Here is a 12,135-nt window from a genome sequence, read left to right on the forward strand (position 1 = left end):
GTCAGAAAGTTCTGTGAGGACAGGCCACACCCCACCCACTCCCTCTGCCCTACTTCAACCTGCCACCTTTGAAACCAAACGAATGCAAAAGCCCGGAAGGAAGGACTGGCGTCTACATTACACCAGAGGACAGGCTCCTGGGGCTAAATCTTAGCCTCTAGGATGGTGTCTGGTGCAGAGTAGGTCGTCTGTAAACATTTGATTTTCTTCTTGTTGCTGGGGACTGGACCCAGGGCCTGACACCTGCTAAGCACGTGCTCTTCCACTGAGCTGCAGCCCGATGAATTGAGTCTTCCATGAATGAATGAATGTTGCCCAAGTCCAGCGCGGGCTACTGACCGAGGTCACTTGCGTGAATTTGAGGTGACGCAAAATGGCCATGCAGATACGGAATACCTTTTCCTGGGTGTCAGGACGGCTTCCCCAGCTCCCAGCCTCAGGCTCCCACAAAGGGGCAAGAGAAAAGCAAGAGGCTGGTGGGGGGGGCACGTTCTGAGGCTCGGCTTTTTTTTTTTTTTTTTTTTGAGAGAGAGAGAGAATTTTTTAATATTTATTTTTTAGTTCTTGGCGGACACAACATCTTTGTTGGTATGTGGCGCTGAGGATCGAACCCGGGCTGCACGCATGCCAGGCGAGCGCGCTACCGCTTGAGCCACATCCCCAGCCCTGAGGCTCGGCTTCTATTTCTGGGGGAGCGAATCCATGGAACATTCTATCAAAAAAGGGCAAAAGGGTAGGATTAAACAAACAGGTGGGGTAATCCACCTCCATGGGGTGACGCCCACTCGCAGAGCCGCTTTCTTGGGAGCAGAGGTGAAGACCACCTGCACAGCAGGGTGCACAGTCAGTCCAGCACCTCTTTGCTCAGGACTTCAAGGTGTGTACAGAGCTCCTGTCCAGGGCGGCCCCCGACAAACTGGGTTCTGGTTTGGTTAACTTGGTGTATGCAGGTGACCCCTCCCCTTGCTTAGGCCCAGGTTGGACCTCCAAAATCTCCAGCTGGGGTAGGCACCCCAAGCTGTGTGTGAGCTCAGTGATGCCATCAAGGACCCAGGCTCCGTCTGTCCCCTGCTCCAGCCATCTTGTCATGTGACTTTTACTCTCGAGATCCCAAGGTAGCTGCTGGACTTCTAGCTATGGTCTCTCCATTCCAGACAGGAAACGATGGGAAAGGGGAAAAGGTGTAAGAAAGGGCCAGACAGGTCAGGACTTCAGGACAACATGTTCAGGCATTTTTGTCATAAAAACAGCAGGAGAGAATGGATCCCAGGAGGGCGCCAGCAAGGGCTGCCATGGTGGCCACATGGACCATTGCCTCTCTCCGCCTCACCCCTGCGCTAGTTCCTTCTCCTGGCTCGTTCATTTGCCTAGAATGCACCGCCATTCACTTGGCTGCCCAGGGGTAAAGCCCAGGAGTCGTCCCCACCCTGAGGCCCACTTCCAGCGCACTGGCACCCCACTGTCCAGGTCGCCAGCATCTCTCTTCTGCACTCCTGCTCCCCTGACCACACTGCCCTTCCTCCTACAATGGCTGCAGGATGGGGGAAGGGGTTCCCTGCGTACACCAAGTTAGCAAACCAGAACCACTCATCTGTTCATCCAGCGTCTGTTCATTCAATGTCTTACACACATCACTCCATCTTAGAAGTGCCCCAAAGCTCCCCATCACACACAGACTATACCACAAACCCCTCACCCGGGCCCACAGGTTGCAGGGCTGGACCCTGACCATGCCCCTCCCTGCAGGGATGTGCTGGCTCACCTACCCAGTCACGTGGGGCGGGCACTGGGAATCACACCGGGGGGCACTCTACACGGAGCTACATCCCCAGCCCTGTTTACTCATGAATTTACTTATTTTTATTTTGAGACAGGCTTAAGTTGTTCCGTGATCCTCCTGTCTCAGCCTCCTGAGTAACTGGCCTCACAGGTGTGCACCACCACACACCGTTCAGAGGGGCTTTGTGTGCTCCTTCCTCACACCTACCAGCTCCTGCCTTTGGGCCTTTGCAATGGTTATCACCTCTGCCAGGAACACACCGGCCCCGCCCACTCATCTGCAGAGTCCCACCCCTGTCAGTGACCACCTATTACATCACTCCTTTTCTTCTTGCCCATAACAGTCACCGTCTTTTTTTTTTTTTTAATTACTGGAGACTGAACCCAGGGATCCAGACCATTTTATTTTTTAAGACAGTCCTCCTATCTCAACCTACCGAGTTGCAGGGATGACAGGTGTGCAGCACTGTGTGACAGGTGTGTAGCACTGTGCCTGGCCACCACATCTATCTTCTCTACAGAATGTAAACTCATGAAGGAGGGCAGAGGGCTTGCCTGCCTCATCCACAGCTATATCACCAGGGCCTAATACTGCGCCTGGCATGTAAGAGGGCTCCATGTTTTTGTTCAATGAATGTTTGTATACAGGGACCTATTTTGGGTAGTCTCTTAAGATAACTTTTAGCTCATTTAAAGAGAAAGGCAATGGGGGCAAGAGATATGCATATTAAAAATCAGAACCAGTAGGTGGAACCAGCCATCATTCCAAACCCTAACTGCCCAGGTGATGCTGCTAGTGGGAGCATCTTTGAGGGCTGAGTCATTAATTATTTAGAAAGAAAGGATGGGCTGGAGATATAGCTCAGTTGGTAGAATGCTTGCCTCCCATGCATAAGGCCCTGGGTTCAATCACAGCATCACACACACACACAAAAAAAAAAAAAAAAAAAATCAGGAAAGAAGAAGTGAACACAGGCACCTGCCATATTTTTTTTTAAATTTTTTTCCTTAAAAAGAGAGAGAGAGAGAGAGAGAGAGAGAGAGAGAATTTTTTTTTTTTTAGTTTTTGGCGGACACAACATCTTTGCTTTTGTTTGTATGTGGTGCTGAGGATCGAACCTGGGCCACACACATGCCAGGTGAGCGCGCTACCGCTTGAGCCACATCCCCAGCCCGGCACCTGCCATATTTGACCCCCTGAATTTAGGCCAGAAAAGGTTCTAGCCCTCTGGGAAATGGCCTGGAGAGAGCAGACTACTGGTTCTGCCACAATCTGTCTATGGGTATGTGACCTAGTTCTCTTGATTCCTCATCTATAAATGAGATATTCATTCAAGGGTTCAACAAAATAAAATATTTAAAATGTTTATATAATATATGGAAAACGGTGGAGCTCAAAAAATCCTTAGTCATAAGAAAGAAAAAGAGAAACAGGTGTGAGCAAACACAGGGAGGTGACACCAAAGCAGGCAGCCTCCTCATCCAGGGGCAGCCAGGTCAGCCGTGCTGGGAGTGTGGCCCTCTCAGAAAAGACACAGAAATTGAGATCCTCCAAGTGTCAGCATTTCCTCCCCCAAAGGGACGTTGTAGTTCTTCTGGCGCAATCCTGACATTTTACAAACACTTTGTGTCCCAGAAAGAACAAAGACAGCCAGAGAGCTGGCAGAAAAGTATGGAGAGAAGTTCACTTGGGAGAGAGATGCTCAGGGACTGTGTCCGCTGTTCCTCTGTCGGCCACTCCCAAGGCGGGAAAATGGCAGGCTGAGAAGCCCATGGAACCCAGGGAGGGATGACTGGGAGGGAGGGGCCAGGCCCTGGTGGTGCTCCATTCCACCCAGCACCAGCCTGTCGGGATTGTCCCCAGGTTACAGAGGATGCCCTCAGCCCCGACAGAGCCACTAGAGCCAGAACTGAATCCCATTCTGTGTGATTCCAAAAACTGCTGCCCTGCTTCTGCCTGGGAATTGAAATCATCACTTAACTGACCCTGATGTTGGCCAAATCTTTTCTCTGACCTCAGGTACCTCCTCTAAATAGAAGGGTGGGATCTACCAAGCCCTATGGGCTGGTGCGGACATTCTTGAAATTCAAAACAAACAGGTCTCCCAGCTGAGTCAGCAGACAGGCCTGCGGGCCTCTGGACAGACACCCTCGCAGCCTCTCACGAAGGCTTTGGGCCCAGGCGCCCAGAACAGCCCTCACAGGGGAGCCCCTGAGTCCTGCCCCAGCCCCAAACTGAGCAATGCCTAACAGGTCTCCTCCAAGGGTGTTGCTCATCTGTCCACTCCTGTGGCCTTCAGCCCACTCCATTCTCTGGGGACAACCTCCATGCAGCAGTTTGAGGAAATGAAGTCAAGCAATGCAATCAAACCCTTCAATTAGGGCTGTCTCCTAAATATTTGAGGTTTTGGGAAACCCCAGGTCAAGTGTTTTTAAACTGAATTAAAACAATGTGTGTGGTTTTTTTTTTAATATTATTGTAGTGGTAGCTGGACACAATATTTTATTTATTTTTATGTGGTGCTTCACGCATGCTAGGCAAGCACTCTACCGCTAAGCCACTATCCCAGCCCCTAAAACAATGTTTTTAAACTTGAACATAACTTTTGTAAACTTTTGTAAAACTTTAAAAAAACAGTGGTGATGATTATATTGTGAGTGTAGTTAATGTCACTGAATTGTATACTTAAAATGGTTTAAACGTTCATTTATGTTATGTATACTTAACCATAATTTTTAAAAATATATATATAAAAAATGAAAAAGATATCAAATACCAGTTTTTCAGCGGACACAACATCTTTGTTGGTATGCGGTGCTGAGGATCAAACCCGGGCCGCACGCATGCCAGGCAAGCGCACTACCGCTTGAGCCACATCCCCAGCCCACTACAGAAGTTTTTAAATGCTCATTATCAATGTCTCATTGTGGACCCATAGCAGATTCTGCACTGGCATCCTGGACTGCACTTGGACAGCACTGACTTGGGCACGGAGAGGAGGACTCCAGCTATGCAGAGCCTCTCAGGAGACTTTCAGAGGCACGAGGCTCTCACACCCCCATTCCCTACTGTGGGTACTTCTGGATACCTGGTCAGGCAGCTCCAAAAGCCCAGGCCAGACATATTGGTCTAACTTATTGCTGACCCTTCCCCTCCCACTGCAGTCTCCAGGGCCTTCTTGATTTTTTTTTTTTTTAATCAGTGTGATTTCTCCTTGTATTTAATTTTCTCCATATTTCATTGGTGCATTACAATTGTACACAATGGTGGGATTCATTGCTACATATTTGTATAGGCACTCATGTACATGGCTTTTCAAGTGTCCTCCGGCCAGGTGTGGTGGTGCATGCCTGTAATTCCAGCTACTGGAAAGACTCAAACAGGAGGATAGCAAGTTCCAGGCCAGCAACTTAAGGTAGACCCTGTCTCAACATAAAGTGTCAAGAACTGGGGATATAGCCCAGCACCCCTGGGTTCAATCCCCAGTACCAAAAAATTAAAAAAAAAAAAAAAGTGTCCCTGGTGTGGCCAGAAGGGTGGTGCCTGATAACCACAGGAAACCCTGAGGCAAGGAATGGGGTAAGTCGAACTGAGAGGGAAGCACGGAGTAGAGATGCACCTTCTTTTGTTTCTAATTCCACATAAAGTTGGCCAAACATTACTTCCTACTGGAAGTCATCCTGGGCCTGCACTTGCCAAGAAGTCCTTGTCTGTGCCTCCCGTTGTGGCACAGGCCTCCCTATATTTGTTTGGATAGTTTTTTTTTAATATTTATTTTTTAGCTGTTGTTGGACACAATATTTTTATTTATTTTTTTGTGGTGCTGAGGATCGAACCCAGGGCCTCGCACGTGCTAGGTGAGTGGCTGTACCGCTGAGCCACAGCCCCAGCCCCTATTTTGTCGGACAGTTGACCTAGTGAGAAAGTGGTGCCTCTTCCTGGGGGGTCGGAGGCAGGTGTGAGCATGTGGCATGTGCCTCTGCTCTCAGGTCTGGCCGAATTTCAGGCCCTGCATTCCCCTCTGGGTACCATCTGTACACCAGGAGTCCTGGCATTAGCGCCTGGAGCTCCAAATTCATCTCTGCCAGGCTGTGAGGAACTGGAGAGTGGCAACTGAACTGAGACCATCATATCATGAATAGAGGTGTCTCTACCTTGCTGAGCAAGAGAAAATACTCTGAGCCTTTAAAACTCTGGGCTTCAATTTTAGAAATTCTGCCTCCAAAGCCCTGATGAGGGTCCTGAATCTCTGTATTTTGAAAATACACCATGTTATCCTGATGCCCAGCTAGGATCTGGTCAATAAGTGCCAATTAGCGGTGACTATGCTTGTAGACTGACAATGTGTCTGTGGAAGGTGATACAGGGAGGACAACTGGGGGACCTCAGAGGGAAGAGTCACTTTTTCTTGTACATCTTCATACTGATTGGACTTTTTTTTTAGTACTGTGGATTGAGCCCTGGGATGCTCTACTGCTGTTACACCCCCTTTTTACTTTTTGATATAGGATCTCACTAAATTGCCCAGGCTGGCCTCAAATTTGTGATCCTCCTGCCTCAGCTGCTGGGATTACAGGCGGGCGCCACCGTGCGGGCTCTGATTGGATTTTTACTTAAAAAAAAAGAAAAAGAAAAAATCTGGAGGATTGATGATCTGCAAACCCTAGGCCTCCCACTAGGTGGGGCAGGGAGGGCCAGTGAAATGCAGTGTGTGGACCAGAGGAAGAAAGAACTGCAGAGCACAAATCCTGCCTCCAGAGGGCAGCAGCCTCCCAGAGCCCACTGATGGCACCTGGGTGAGACTGTACCCAGGGCTGCCAGATGTAATGTTTTTTCAAGAGAAGCCTGAAGTCATATTTTCACATTAAATCATCAAATGATTTAATAAATGAAAAAGCATGGGAGAAATGCAATTTGCCTTTGGACCAAAATTGGTTGCAGGCCATCAGCTTGTGCCTTTGGAACTAGGATTCCATTAAGAATTGGGCATCTCCAAGGACAGTCTGCAAACCAAGGCAGAGTCATCCTTTGTTTAGAAAACTGAGTTGACTCCCATGGGTCCACACAAGACAAAGACAAAGACAAAGTAGGTGGCCTCAGGTGGAACAGGGAGTCACCACTCAATTATTTAATTTGACACATATAATAACCTTCACCCATAAGCCAGGTTCAGAGTGGGAGATTTAATGGTGAATGTGTCAGGCAATCCCTTGCTCTTGAGGACCCTGCATCTAGCTGGAGACACACACCTGAAACAATTAATTGCATAATTAGTGAATCAGATTTGTGATACGTAAGCAGCTGCTGTATAGCAAGGAGGTTAAAAACCTGTGTCTGATTTGAATTCAGCACTTTGAGCAAACAACTAATCTGACCCAGTTACCTCATTTCTCACCTGTGAAATGGGCATGATAATCTCAGTGGGTTGTTTAGGGAATTCAATTAGATCATGAAAATAATTAGAGCTTCAGCCCTTAAGTACAGAGCTGTACAGCAGAAAAGAGAAGCTAGGCTTAGCATGGAGAGTCCTCACCAACGTCCTATCCCAGTCAGTACTGGGGCTTTTGCCAGTGAGGGAAAACAGGGGCCACAGAGGTTGGAAGCCCTATACCTATAGAGGGGCCCAGTCTTCCTCTCACTTGTTATCTGCTGAGACGGCAGTCATAGGACAGTTGGACCACTCCTGCTTATTTCTTTTTTTTTAATATTTATTCTTAAGTTTTAGGTGAACACAATATATTTTACATATGTGTGGTGCTGAGGATCAAACCCAGTGCCTCGTGCATGCTCGGCAAGCAGTCTACCACTGAGCCATAGCCCCAGCCGCTCCTGTTTGTTTCTTCTTCTCTTGGATCCAACTCACTTGTCTCAGTAGGATTTGGTGGCCAAGGCCAGGGAAGGTAGGACTCCTGGCCATGCTGGAAGGCGGCTAGGTCTTTTTAGTTATGAGCAAAAGCTTCTCCACTGCCGTTGCTGAGTTTTGGACCCATCAAATCCTATGAAGCCGTTTTTACAATCTAGGTGCTTTCATACACAAAGTCAGTCAGAAAACCTTTCCTGTGCCCCTCAAATGAAGAATACCAACTTCTACTGGCAGAGACAGGGACAGCCACAGGGACTCTTGGGACCTTCTATTTCACCTGGGCAGAGGCAGGTGTCAAGAGACTTTGCTCACCAGTGATGTTTCTGGACCATGGTGGCTCAGCTCAGCACAATCCTCAGCATGTGACATGGCCCCTACCACAGAGGGTCTGCAATCTGACTAGGTAGAGAAGCTGAGTGCAGTGGCATGTGCCTGTAATCCAAGTCACTATGGAGGCTGAGATTGGAGGATCACGAATTCAAGGCTATCCTGGGCAACAAGTGAGACCCATCTCAAAATAACGAAATATCCGGGTAGAGAACCCACACAGTCTTGATTTTGGAAGGAAACTTCTAGGGTACCTTCTCTAGCCTCTGCCCAAAGGGGAAATCACTTCTATAAGCCTGTCCTTCATCACTTACTTCTAAATGAGTCACATTGAACAGTGATTCAAAAACTGAATTTGCAGTAAGGTAAAACCCTCATCTGAAATGACAGATTTACCTGGGAAGAACAAGCATTGCTGAAAATCAAAACTCTCCTTTGGGGCTGAGGATGTGGCTCAAGCGGTAGCGCGCCATGCCTGGCATGCGTGCGGCCCGGGTTCGATCCTCAGCACCACATACCAACAAAGATGTTGTGTCCGCCGAGAGCTAAAAAATATTAAAAAAATTCTCTCTCTCTCTCTCTCCCCTCTCTCTCTTAAAAAAAAAAAAAACAACAAACCTCTCCTTTGGAAAATAATAGAGCTGGGCATGGGAGCCACACCCATAATCCTATACTCTGAGGCTGAGGCAGGAAGATGCCAAGTTTGAGGCCAACCTCAGCAACTTAGCGAGACTGTCTCAAAATGAAAAACAAAAAGGAATAGGAATGTAGCTCGGTGGTTGAGAACCCCTAAGTTCAATCCCAAGTACCAAAAATGAAAATATATAAAAAAATAAAAAGTGCTAGGGGTGGAGACAGGACTTCTCTTCAAGGTGTGCCAGAATAATGAGATGGTCTTCAACTGCCTTCTTGAGGAGGTGATACTGGCAGTTCGGGACTTTATATTGATGACTGAGTCCGGTGTGCAAGTCTGGGGTAGTCAGGAATTATTCGGGGAAACAGAGGGTGCCAAGCTGCCGGATCTCCCCCTCCAGCAGCACCCCTTCCTCCCTAGGGCCTGGAGTAAGACTGGCTGGCTCAGACTCCCTTACTAGCTTTGGATGGTGGGCAAGCTGCAGAACCATCCTTAACCTGTTTACATCTCTGCACGGTGAAGACCATTTATGTAACACCACCTGCTCAATAAACAGTAGCTCTGATGCTGACACTGTCTTTCCCAGTCAGCTGTGAGTGGCTTATTTCTCCTCCTCTGGATTCTGGTGCTCAGCAGCTTATGTCCAAGCTCCTCAATACACTGTCAGTTACATCTGCCCCTCCAGAGGATTGGGAATGTAGCTCAGTGACAGAGTACTTGTCTAGCATGAGCAGAGGTGCCTTCCTGCCCAGACCCTCGTGCCTCATCAGTGCTGCTCCAACAGCTTCCCACCGCGTAGAGAGCATTATCCATTTACCTGCCTACCTTAAAATGTTTATTGTCCCTGTGTTCTGAAATCTTCAAAGGGCCTCCACAGCTTAGGACAAAGGTATGGAAGAGAGCCTGCCATGAGCCATTAACTGTGCTGGCTCCCTGTGCATGCTGCACTGGTGTGCTTCCTAAGTGTTTAGGAGTTAAGTGCTTTCTTGGGATTTGAATTTTCAAGGGTCTAGCTCAAACCCCTTTTCTCCTGAGCTTCCCAGACTGCCCAAGGCCCCTGTGCTTACTGCTTTTACTGAGCACTTGAGCACATGTGGTTAAGCCATGAATATGGTACACATCACTCTCAGGTGTTTTGCAATTTTCCTCACCTTCACCTGTAAGCACCGGATATGCCAGAATCCACCTCATCTTCCCAACCCTAGCATATGGCCCAAGGTAGAACATTCTGAGGTCTTGTTAAGTGCTGATTCAAGGACTTTTTTCACATCTCTCAAACCTCTCTTCCATTGAGCCTATGCAATCACAAAGTTTAAGTACTTCAAATTCCTCCTTTGGGCCCTCTTTATCCTATATTCCCATTTGCTCAGAACTGCCTTATTACAGGCATGCACCTGCAATCCCAGCAATGCAGGAGACTGAGGCAGGAGGATTGCAAGTTCAAGGCATCTTACCAATCTGATGAGACTGTGTCTCATAAAATAAAAAGGGCCAGGGACTAAGCTCAGCGATATATAGTGCCCCTGCGTTCAATCCCCAGATTGAGGAGTAAAATAGTCCTAGTACAAAAATATCAGAAGGGACAAGCATCGTTTTCCACTCAAGATGAAAGGAATGGAGTCTGCTCCACCGTGACAGGCCCAGGCTGTAGTCAATCTATACTGGCCTCATAAGGTCAGTCTGAGATAAGTGCTGTCACAAGGCTGGCATGCCCGCATACAGGCAGACTCCTGAGGATGAGAGCAAGGGCACTCAGGCCTGGGAGAAGACATGACATTCCCAGGGCACTGGGAGTTCACCAGCTCAGTGACAAGCACTCACATAGTATATAAGGCTCCAGGTTAGAGTCCCAGTACCTGAAAAAACAAAAACAAGACTCCAGAGTTCATGGGTAGCCATTACTCGCCTCCCCCTAAGTCAAATGTGAAGAATCTCACAGTGCAGCATAAGGAACCTAACCCAGCCTTCTTTTCTGATCCAAAGGAAATGGAAAACTGCTCAAGACTAAGTACTAAGGTTAGGGTGAAATAAAAAGGCCAGGGGTAGGCTACATCCCCTTCTGTTCCCAGTGACATCACTGTCATGAGGTTGAGGCTTAGAACTGACAGTAAGCCAGGGCACCATGGGCTTGGCTGTAACTAGCTGAAGGACTGACCTTCAGGCCCATTTTGCTTTCTTCTATGTTCTCTTCCCTGAGTATCCTATTGCCATTTGTATGACACCTGATATTATTATTCTAAATTCCTGCTGTCTTTCGACTCTATTCCCATCTGTTCACAACTAATGCCTTATGCAGATCCTGTAGGCTCGATTCACCCATGTGAATCTTGTGAATCAATTCTATGTGCCAGAGACAGGATCCAAAGATGAACAGTGCCAAGGCCCTGCACACCAGCCTCACCTTTGCCTTGTCTTCCTTATTACTGCTCAAAACCTATTGTTACACATTAAAAATACACTTAATCTTGTTTCTGTTCTAGATGGCCTACCTCTTTTTAAAAAACTTTTGTTTTACCTTTAGGTGGATACAATATTTTTTTTTTTTTAAGAGAGAGTGAGAGAGGAGAGAGAGAGAGGGGGAGAGAGAGAGAGAATTTTTAATATTTATTTATTTTTAGTTCTTGGCGGACACAACATCTTTGTTGGTATGTGGTGCTGAGGATCGAACCCGGGCCGCATGCATGCGAGGCAAGCGCGCTACCGCTTGAGCCACATCCCCAGCCCTGGATACAATATTTTTATATGGTGCTAAGGATTGAACCCAGTACCTCATGCATGCTAGGCAAACACCTCTACCACTGAGCCACAACCCCAGCCCCGCCCCACCATAACTCTCTATATATTAACTTTCTTCCAAACTCCTATTATCATTTTAGTCTCAAAGTCAAGGCACACAAAAATTACATAATCATTTCTAATTCAAAAGTATAAACTGAGATCATTTATTAGCCTCTGGATGAAAATAGTAATTGCTATTTAGAATAAGCCTAACTATATACTCAACAGTTCTAAGTGTGTTCTTTCTGTACACACATACCACAATCATTGAATTCTAACACGGGAGGTAGGCCATTATTATTCTCACAAATAAGTTTGGTGAAACCCAAATCAAGATCAAGCCAGAGCTACAGGAGCACACAGAGTAGTAAATCTCAGTAGTCTTCCTGGAAACATTTTTTTGCTGCAGATATAAGCAAATATTCATTTGCAATTAAGGCTATTTCCCAAATAGGAACCTAGGACAGCAGCCAGAGGCTTTCCCTGAATTGAGAGGCAGTATGCTAACAATGGTATTTATGGCCTCTGAGTAGAAGATGAATTATTTTCCAACCTCAACCATACTCCAGAATATAATTAATGTTCCCTTAATCATTTCACAAGAGTTGTTCCAGCAGCACAAAAAGTGTCATTAGTATCCTGTCGATTTATCACTCTATGGAAGGAAAGTTTTACGATGCACCCCCAACTAATTCTGAGCAAACCAACCATCAAATATCCTAAGATCTTAAGATCCCCTCTAAACTATTCTCT

This window comes from Ictidomys tridecemlineatus, chromosome 11 (assembly GCF_052094955.1).
Source record: "Ictidomys tridecemlineatus isolate mIctTri1 chromosome 11, mIctTri1.hap1, whole genome shotgun sequence".
NCBI lineage: Eukaryota > Metazoa > Chordata > Mammalia > Rodentia > Sciuridae > Ictidomys > Ictidomys tridecemlineatus.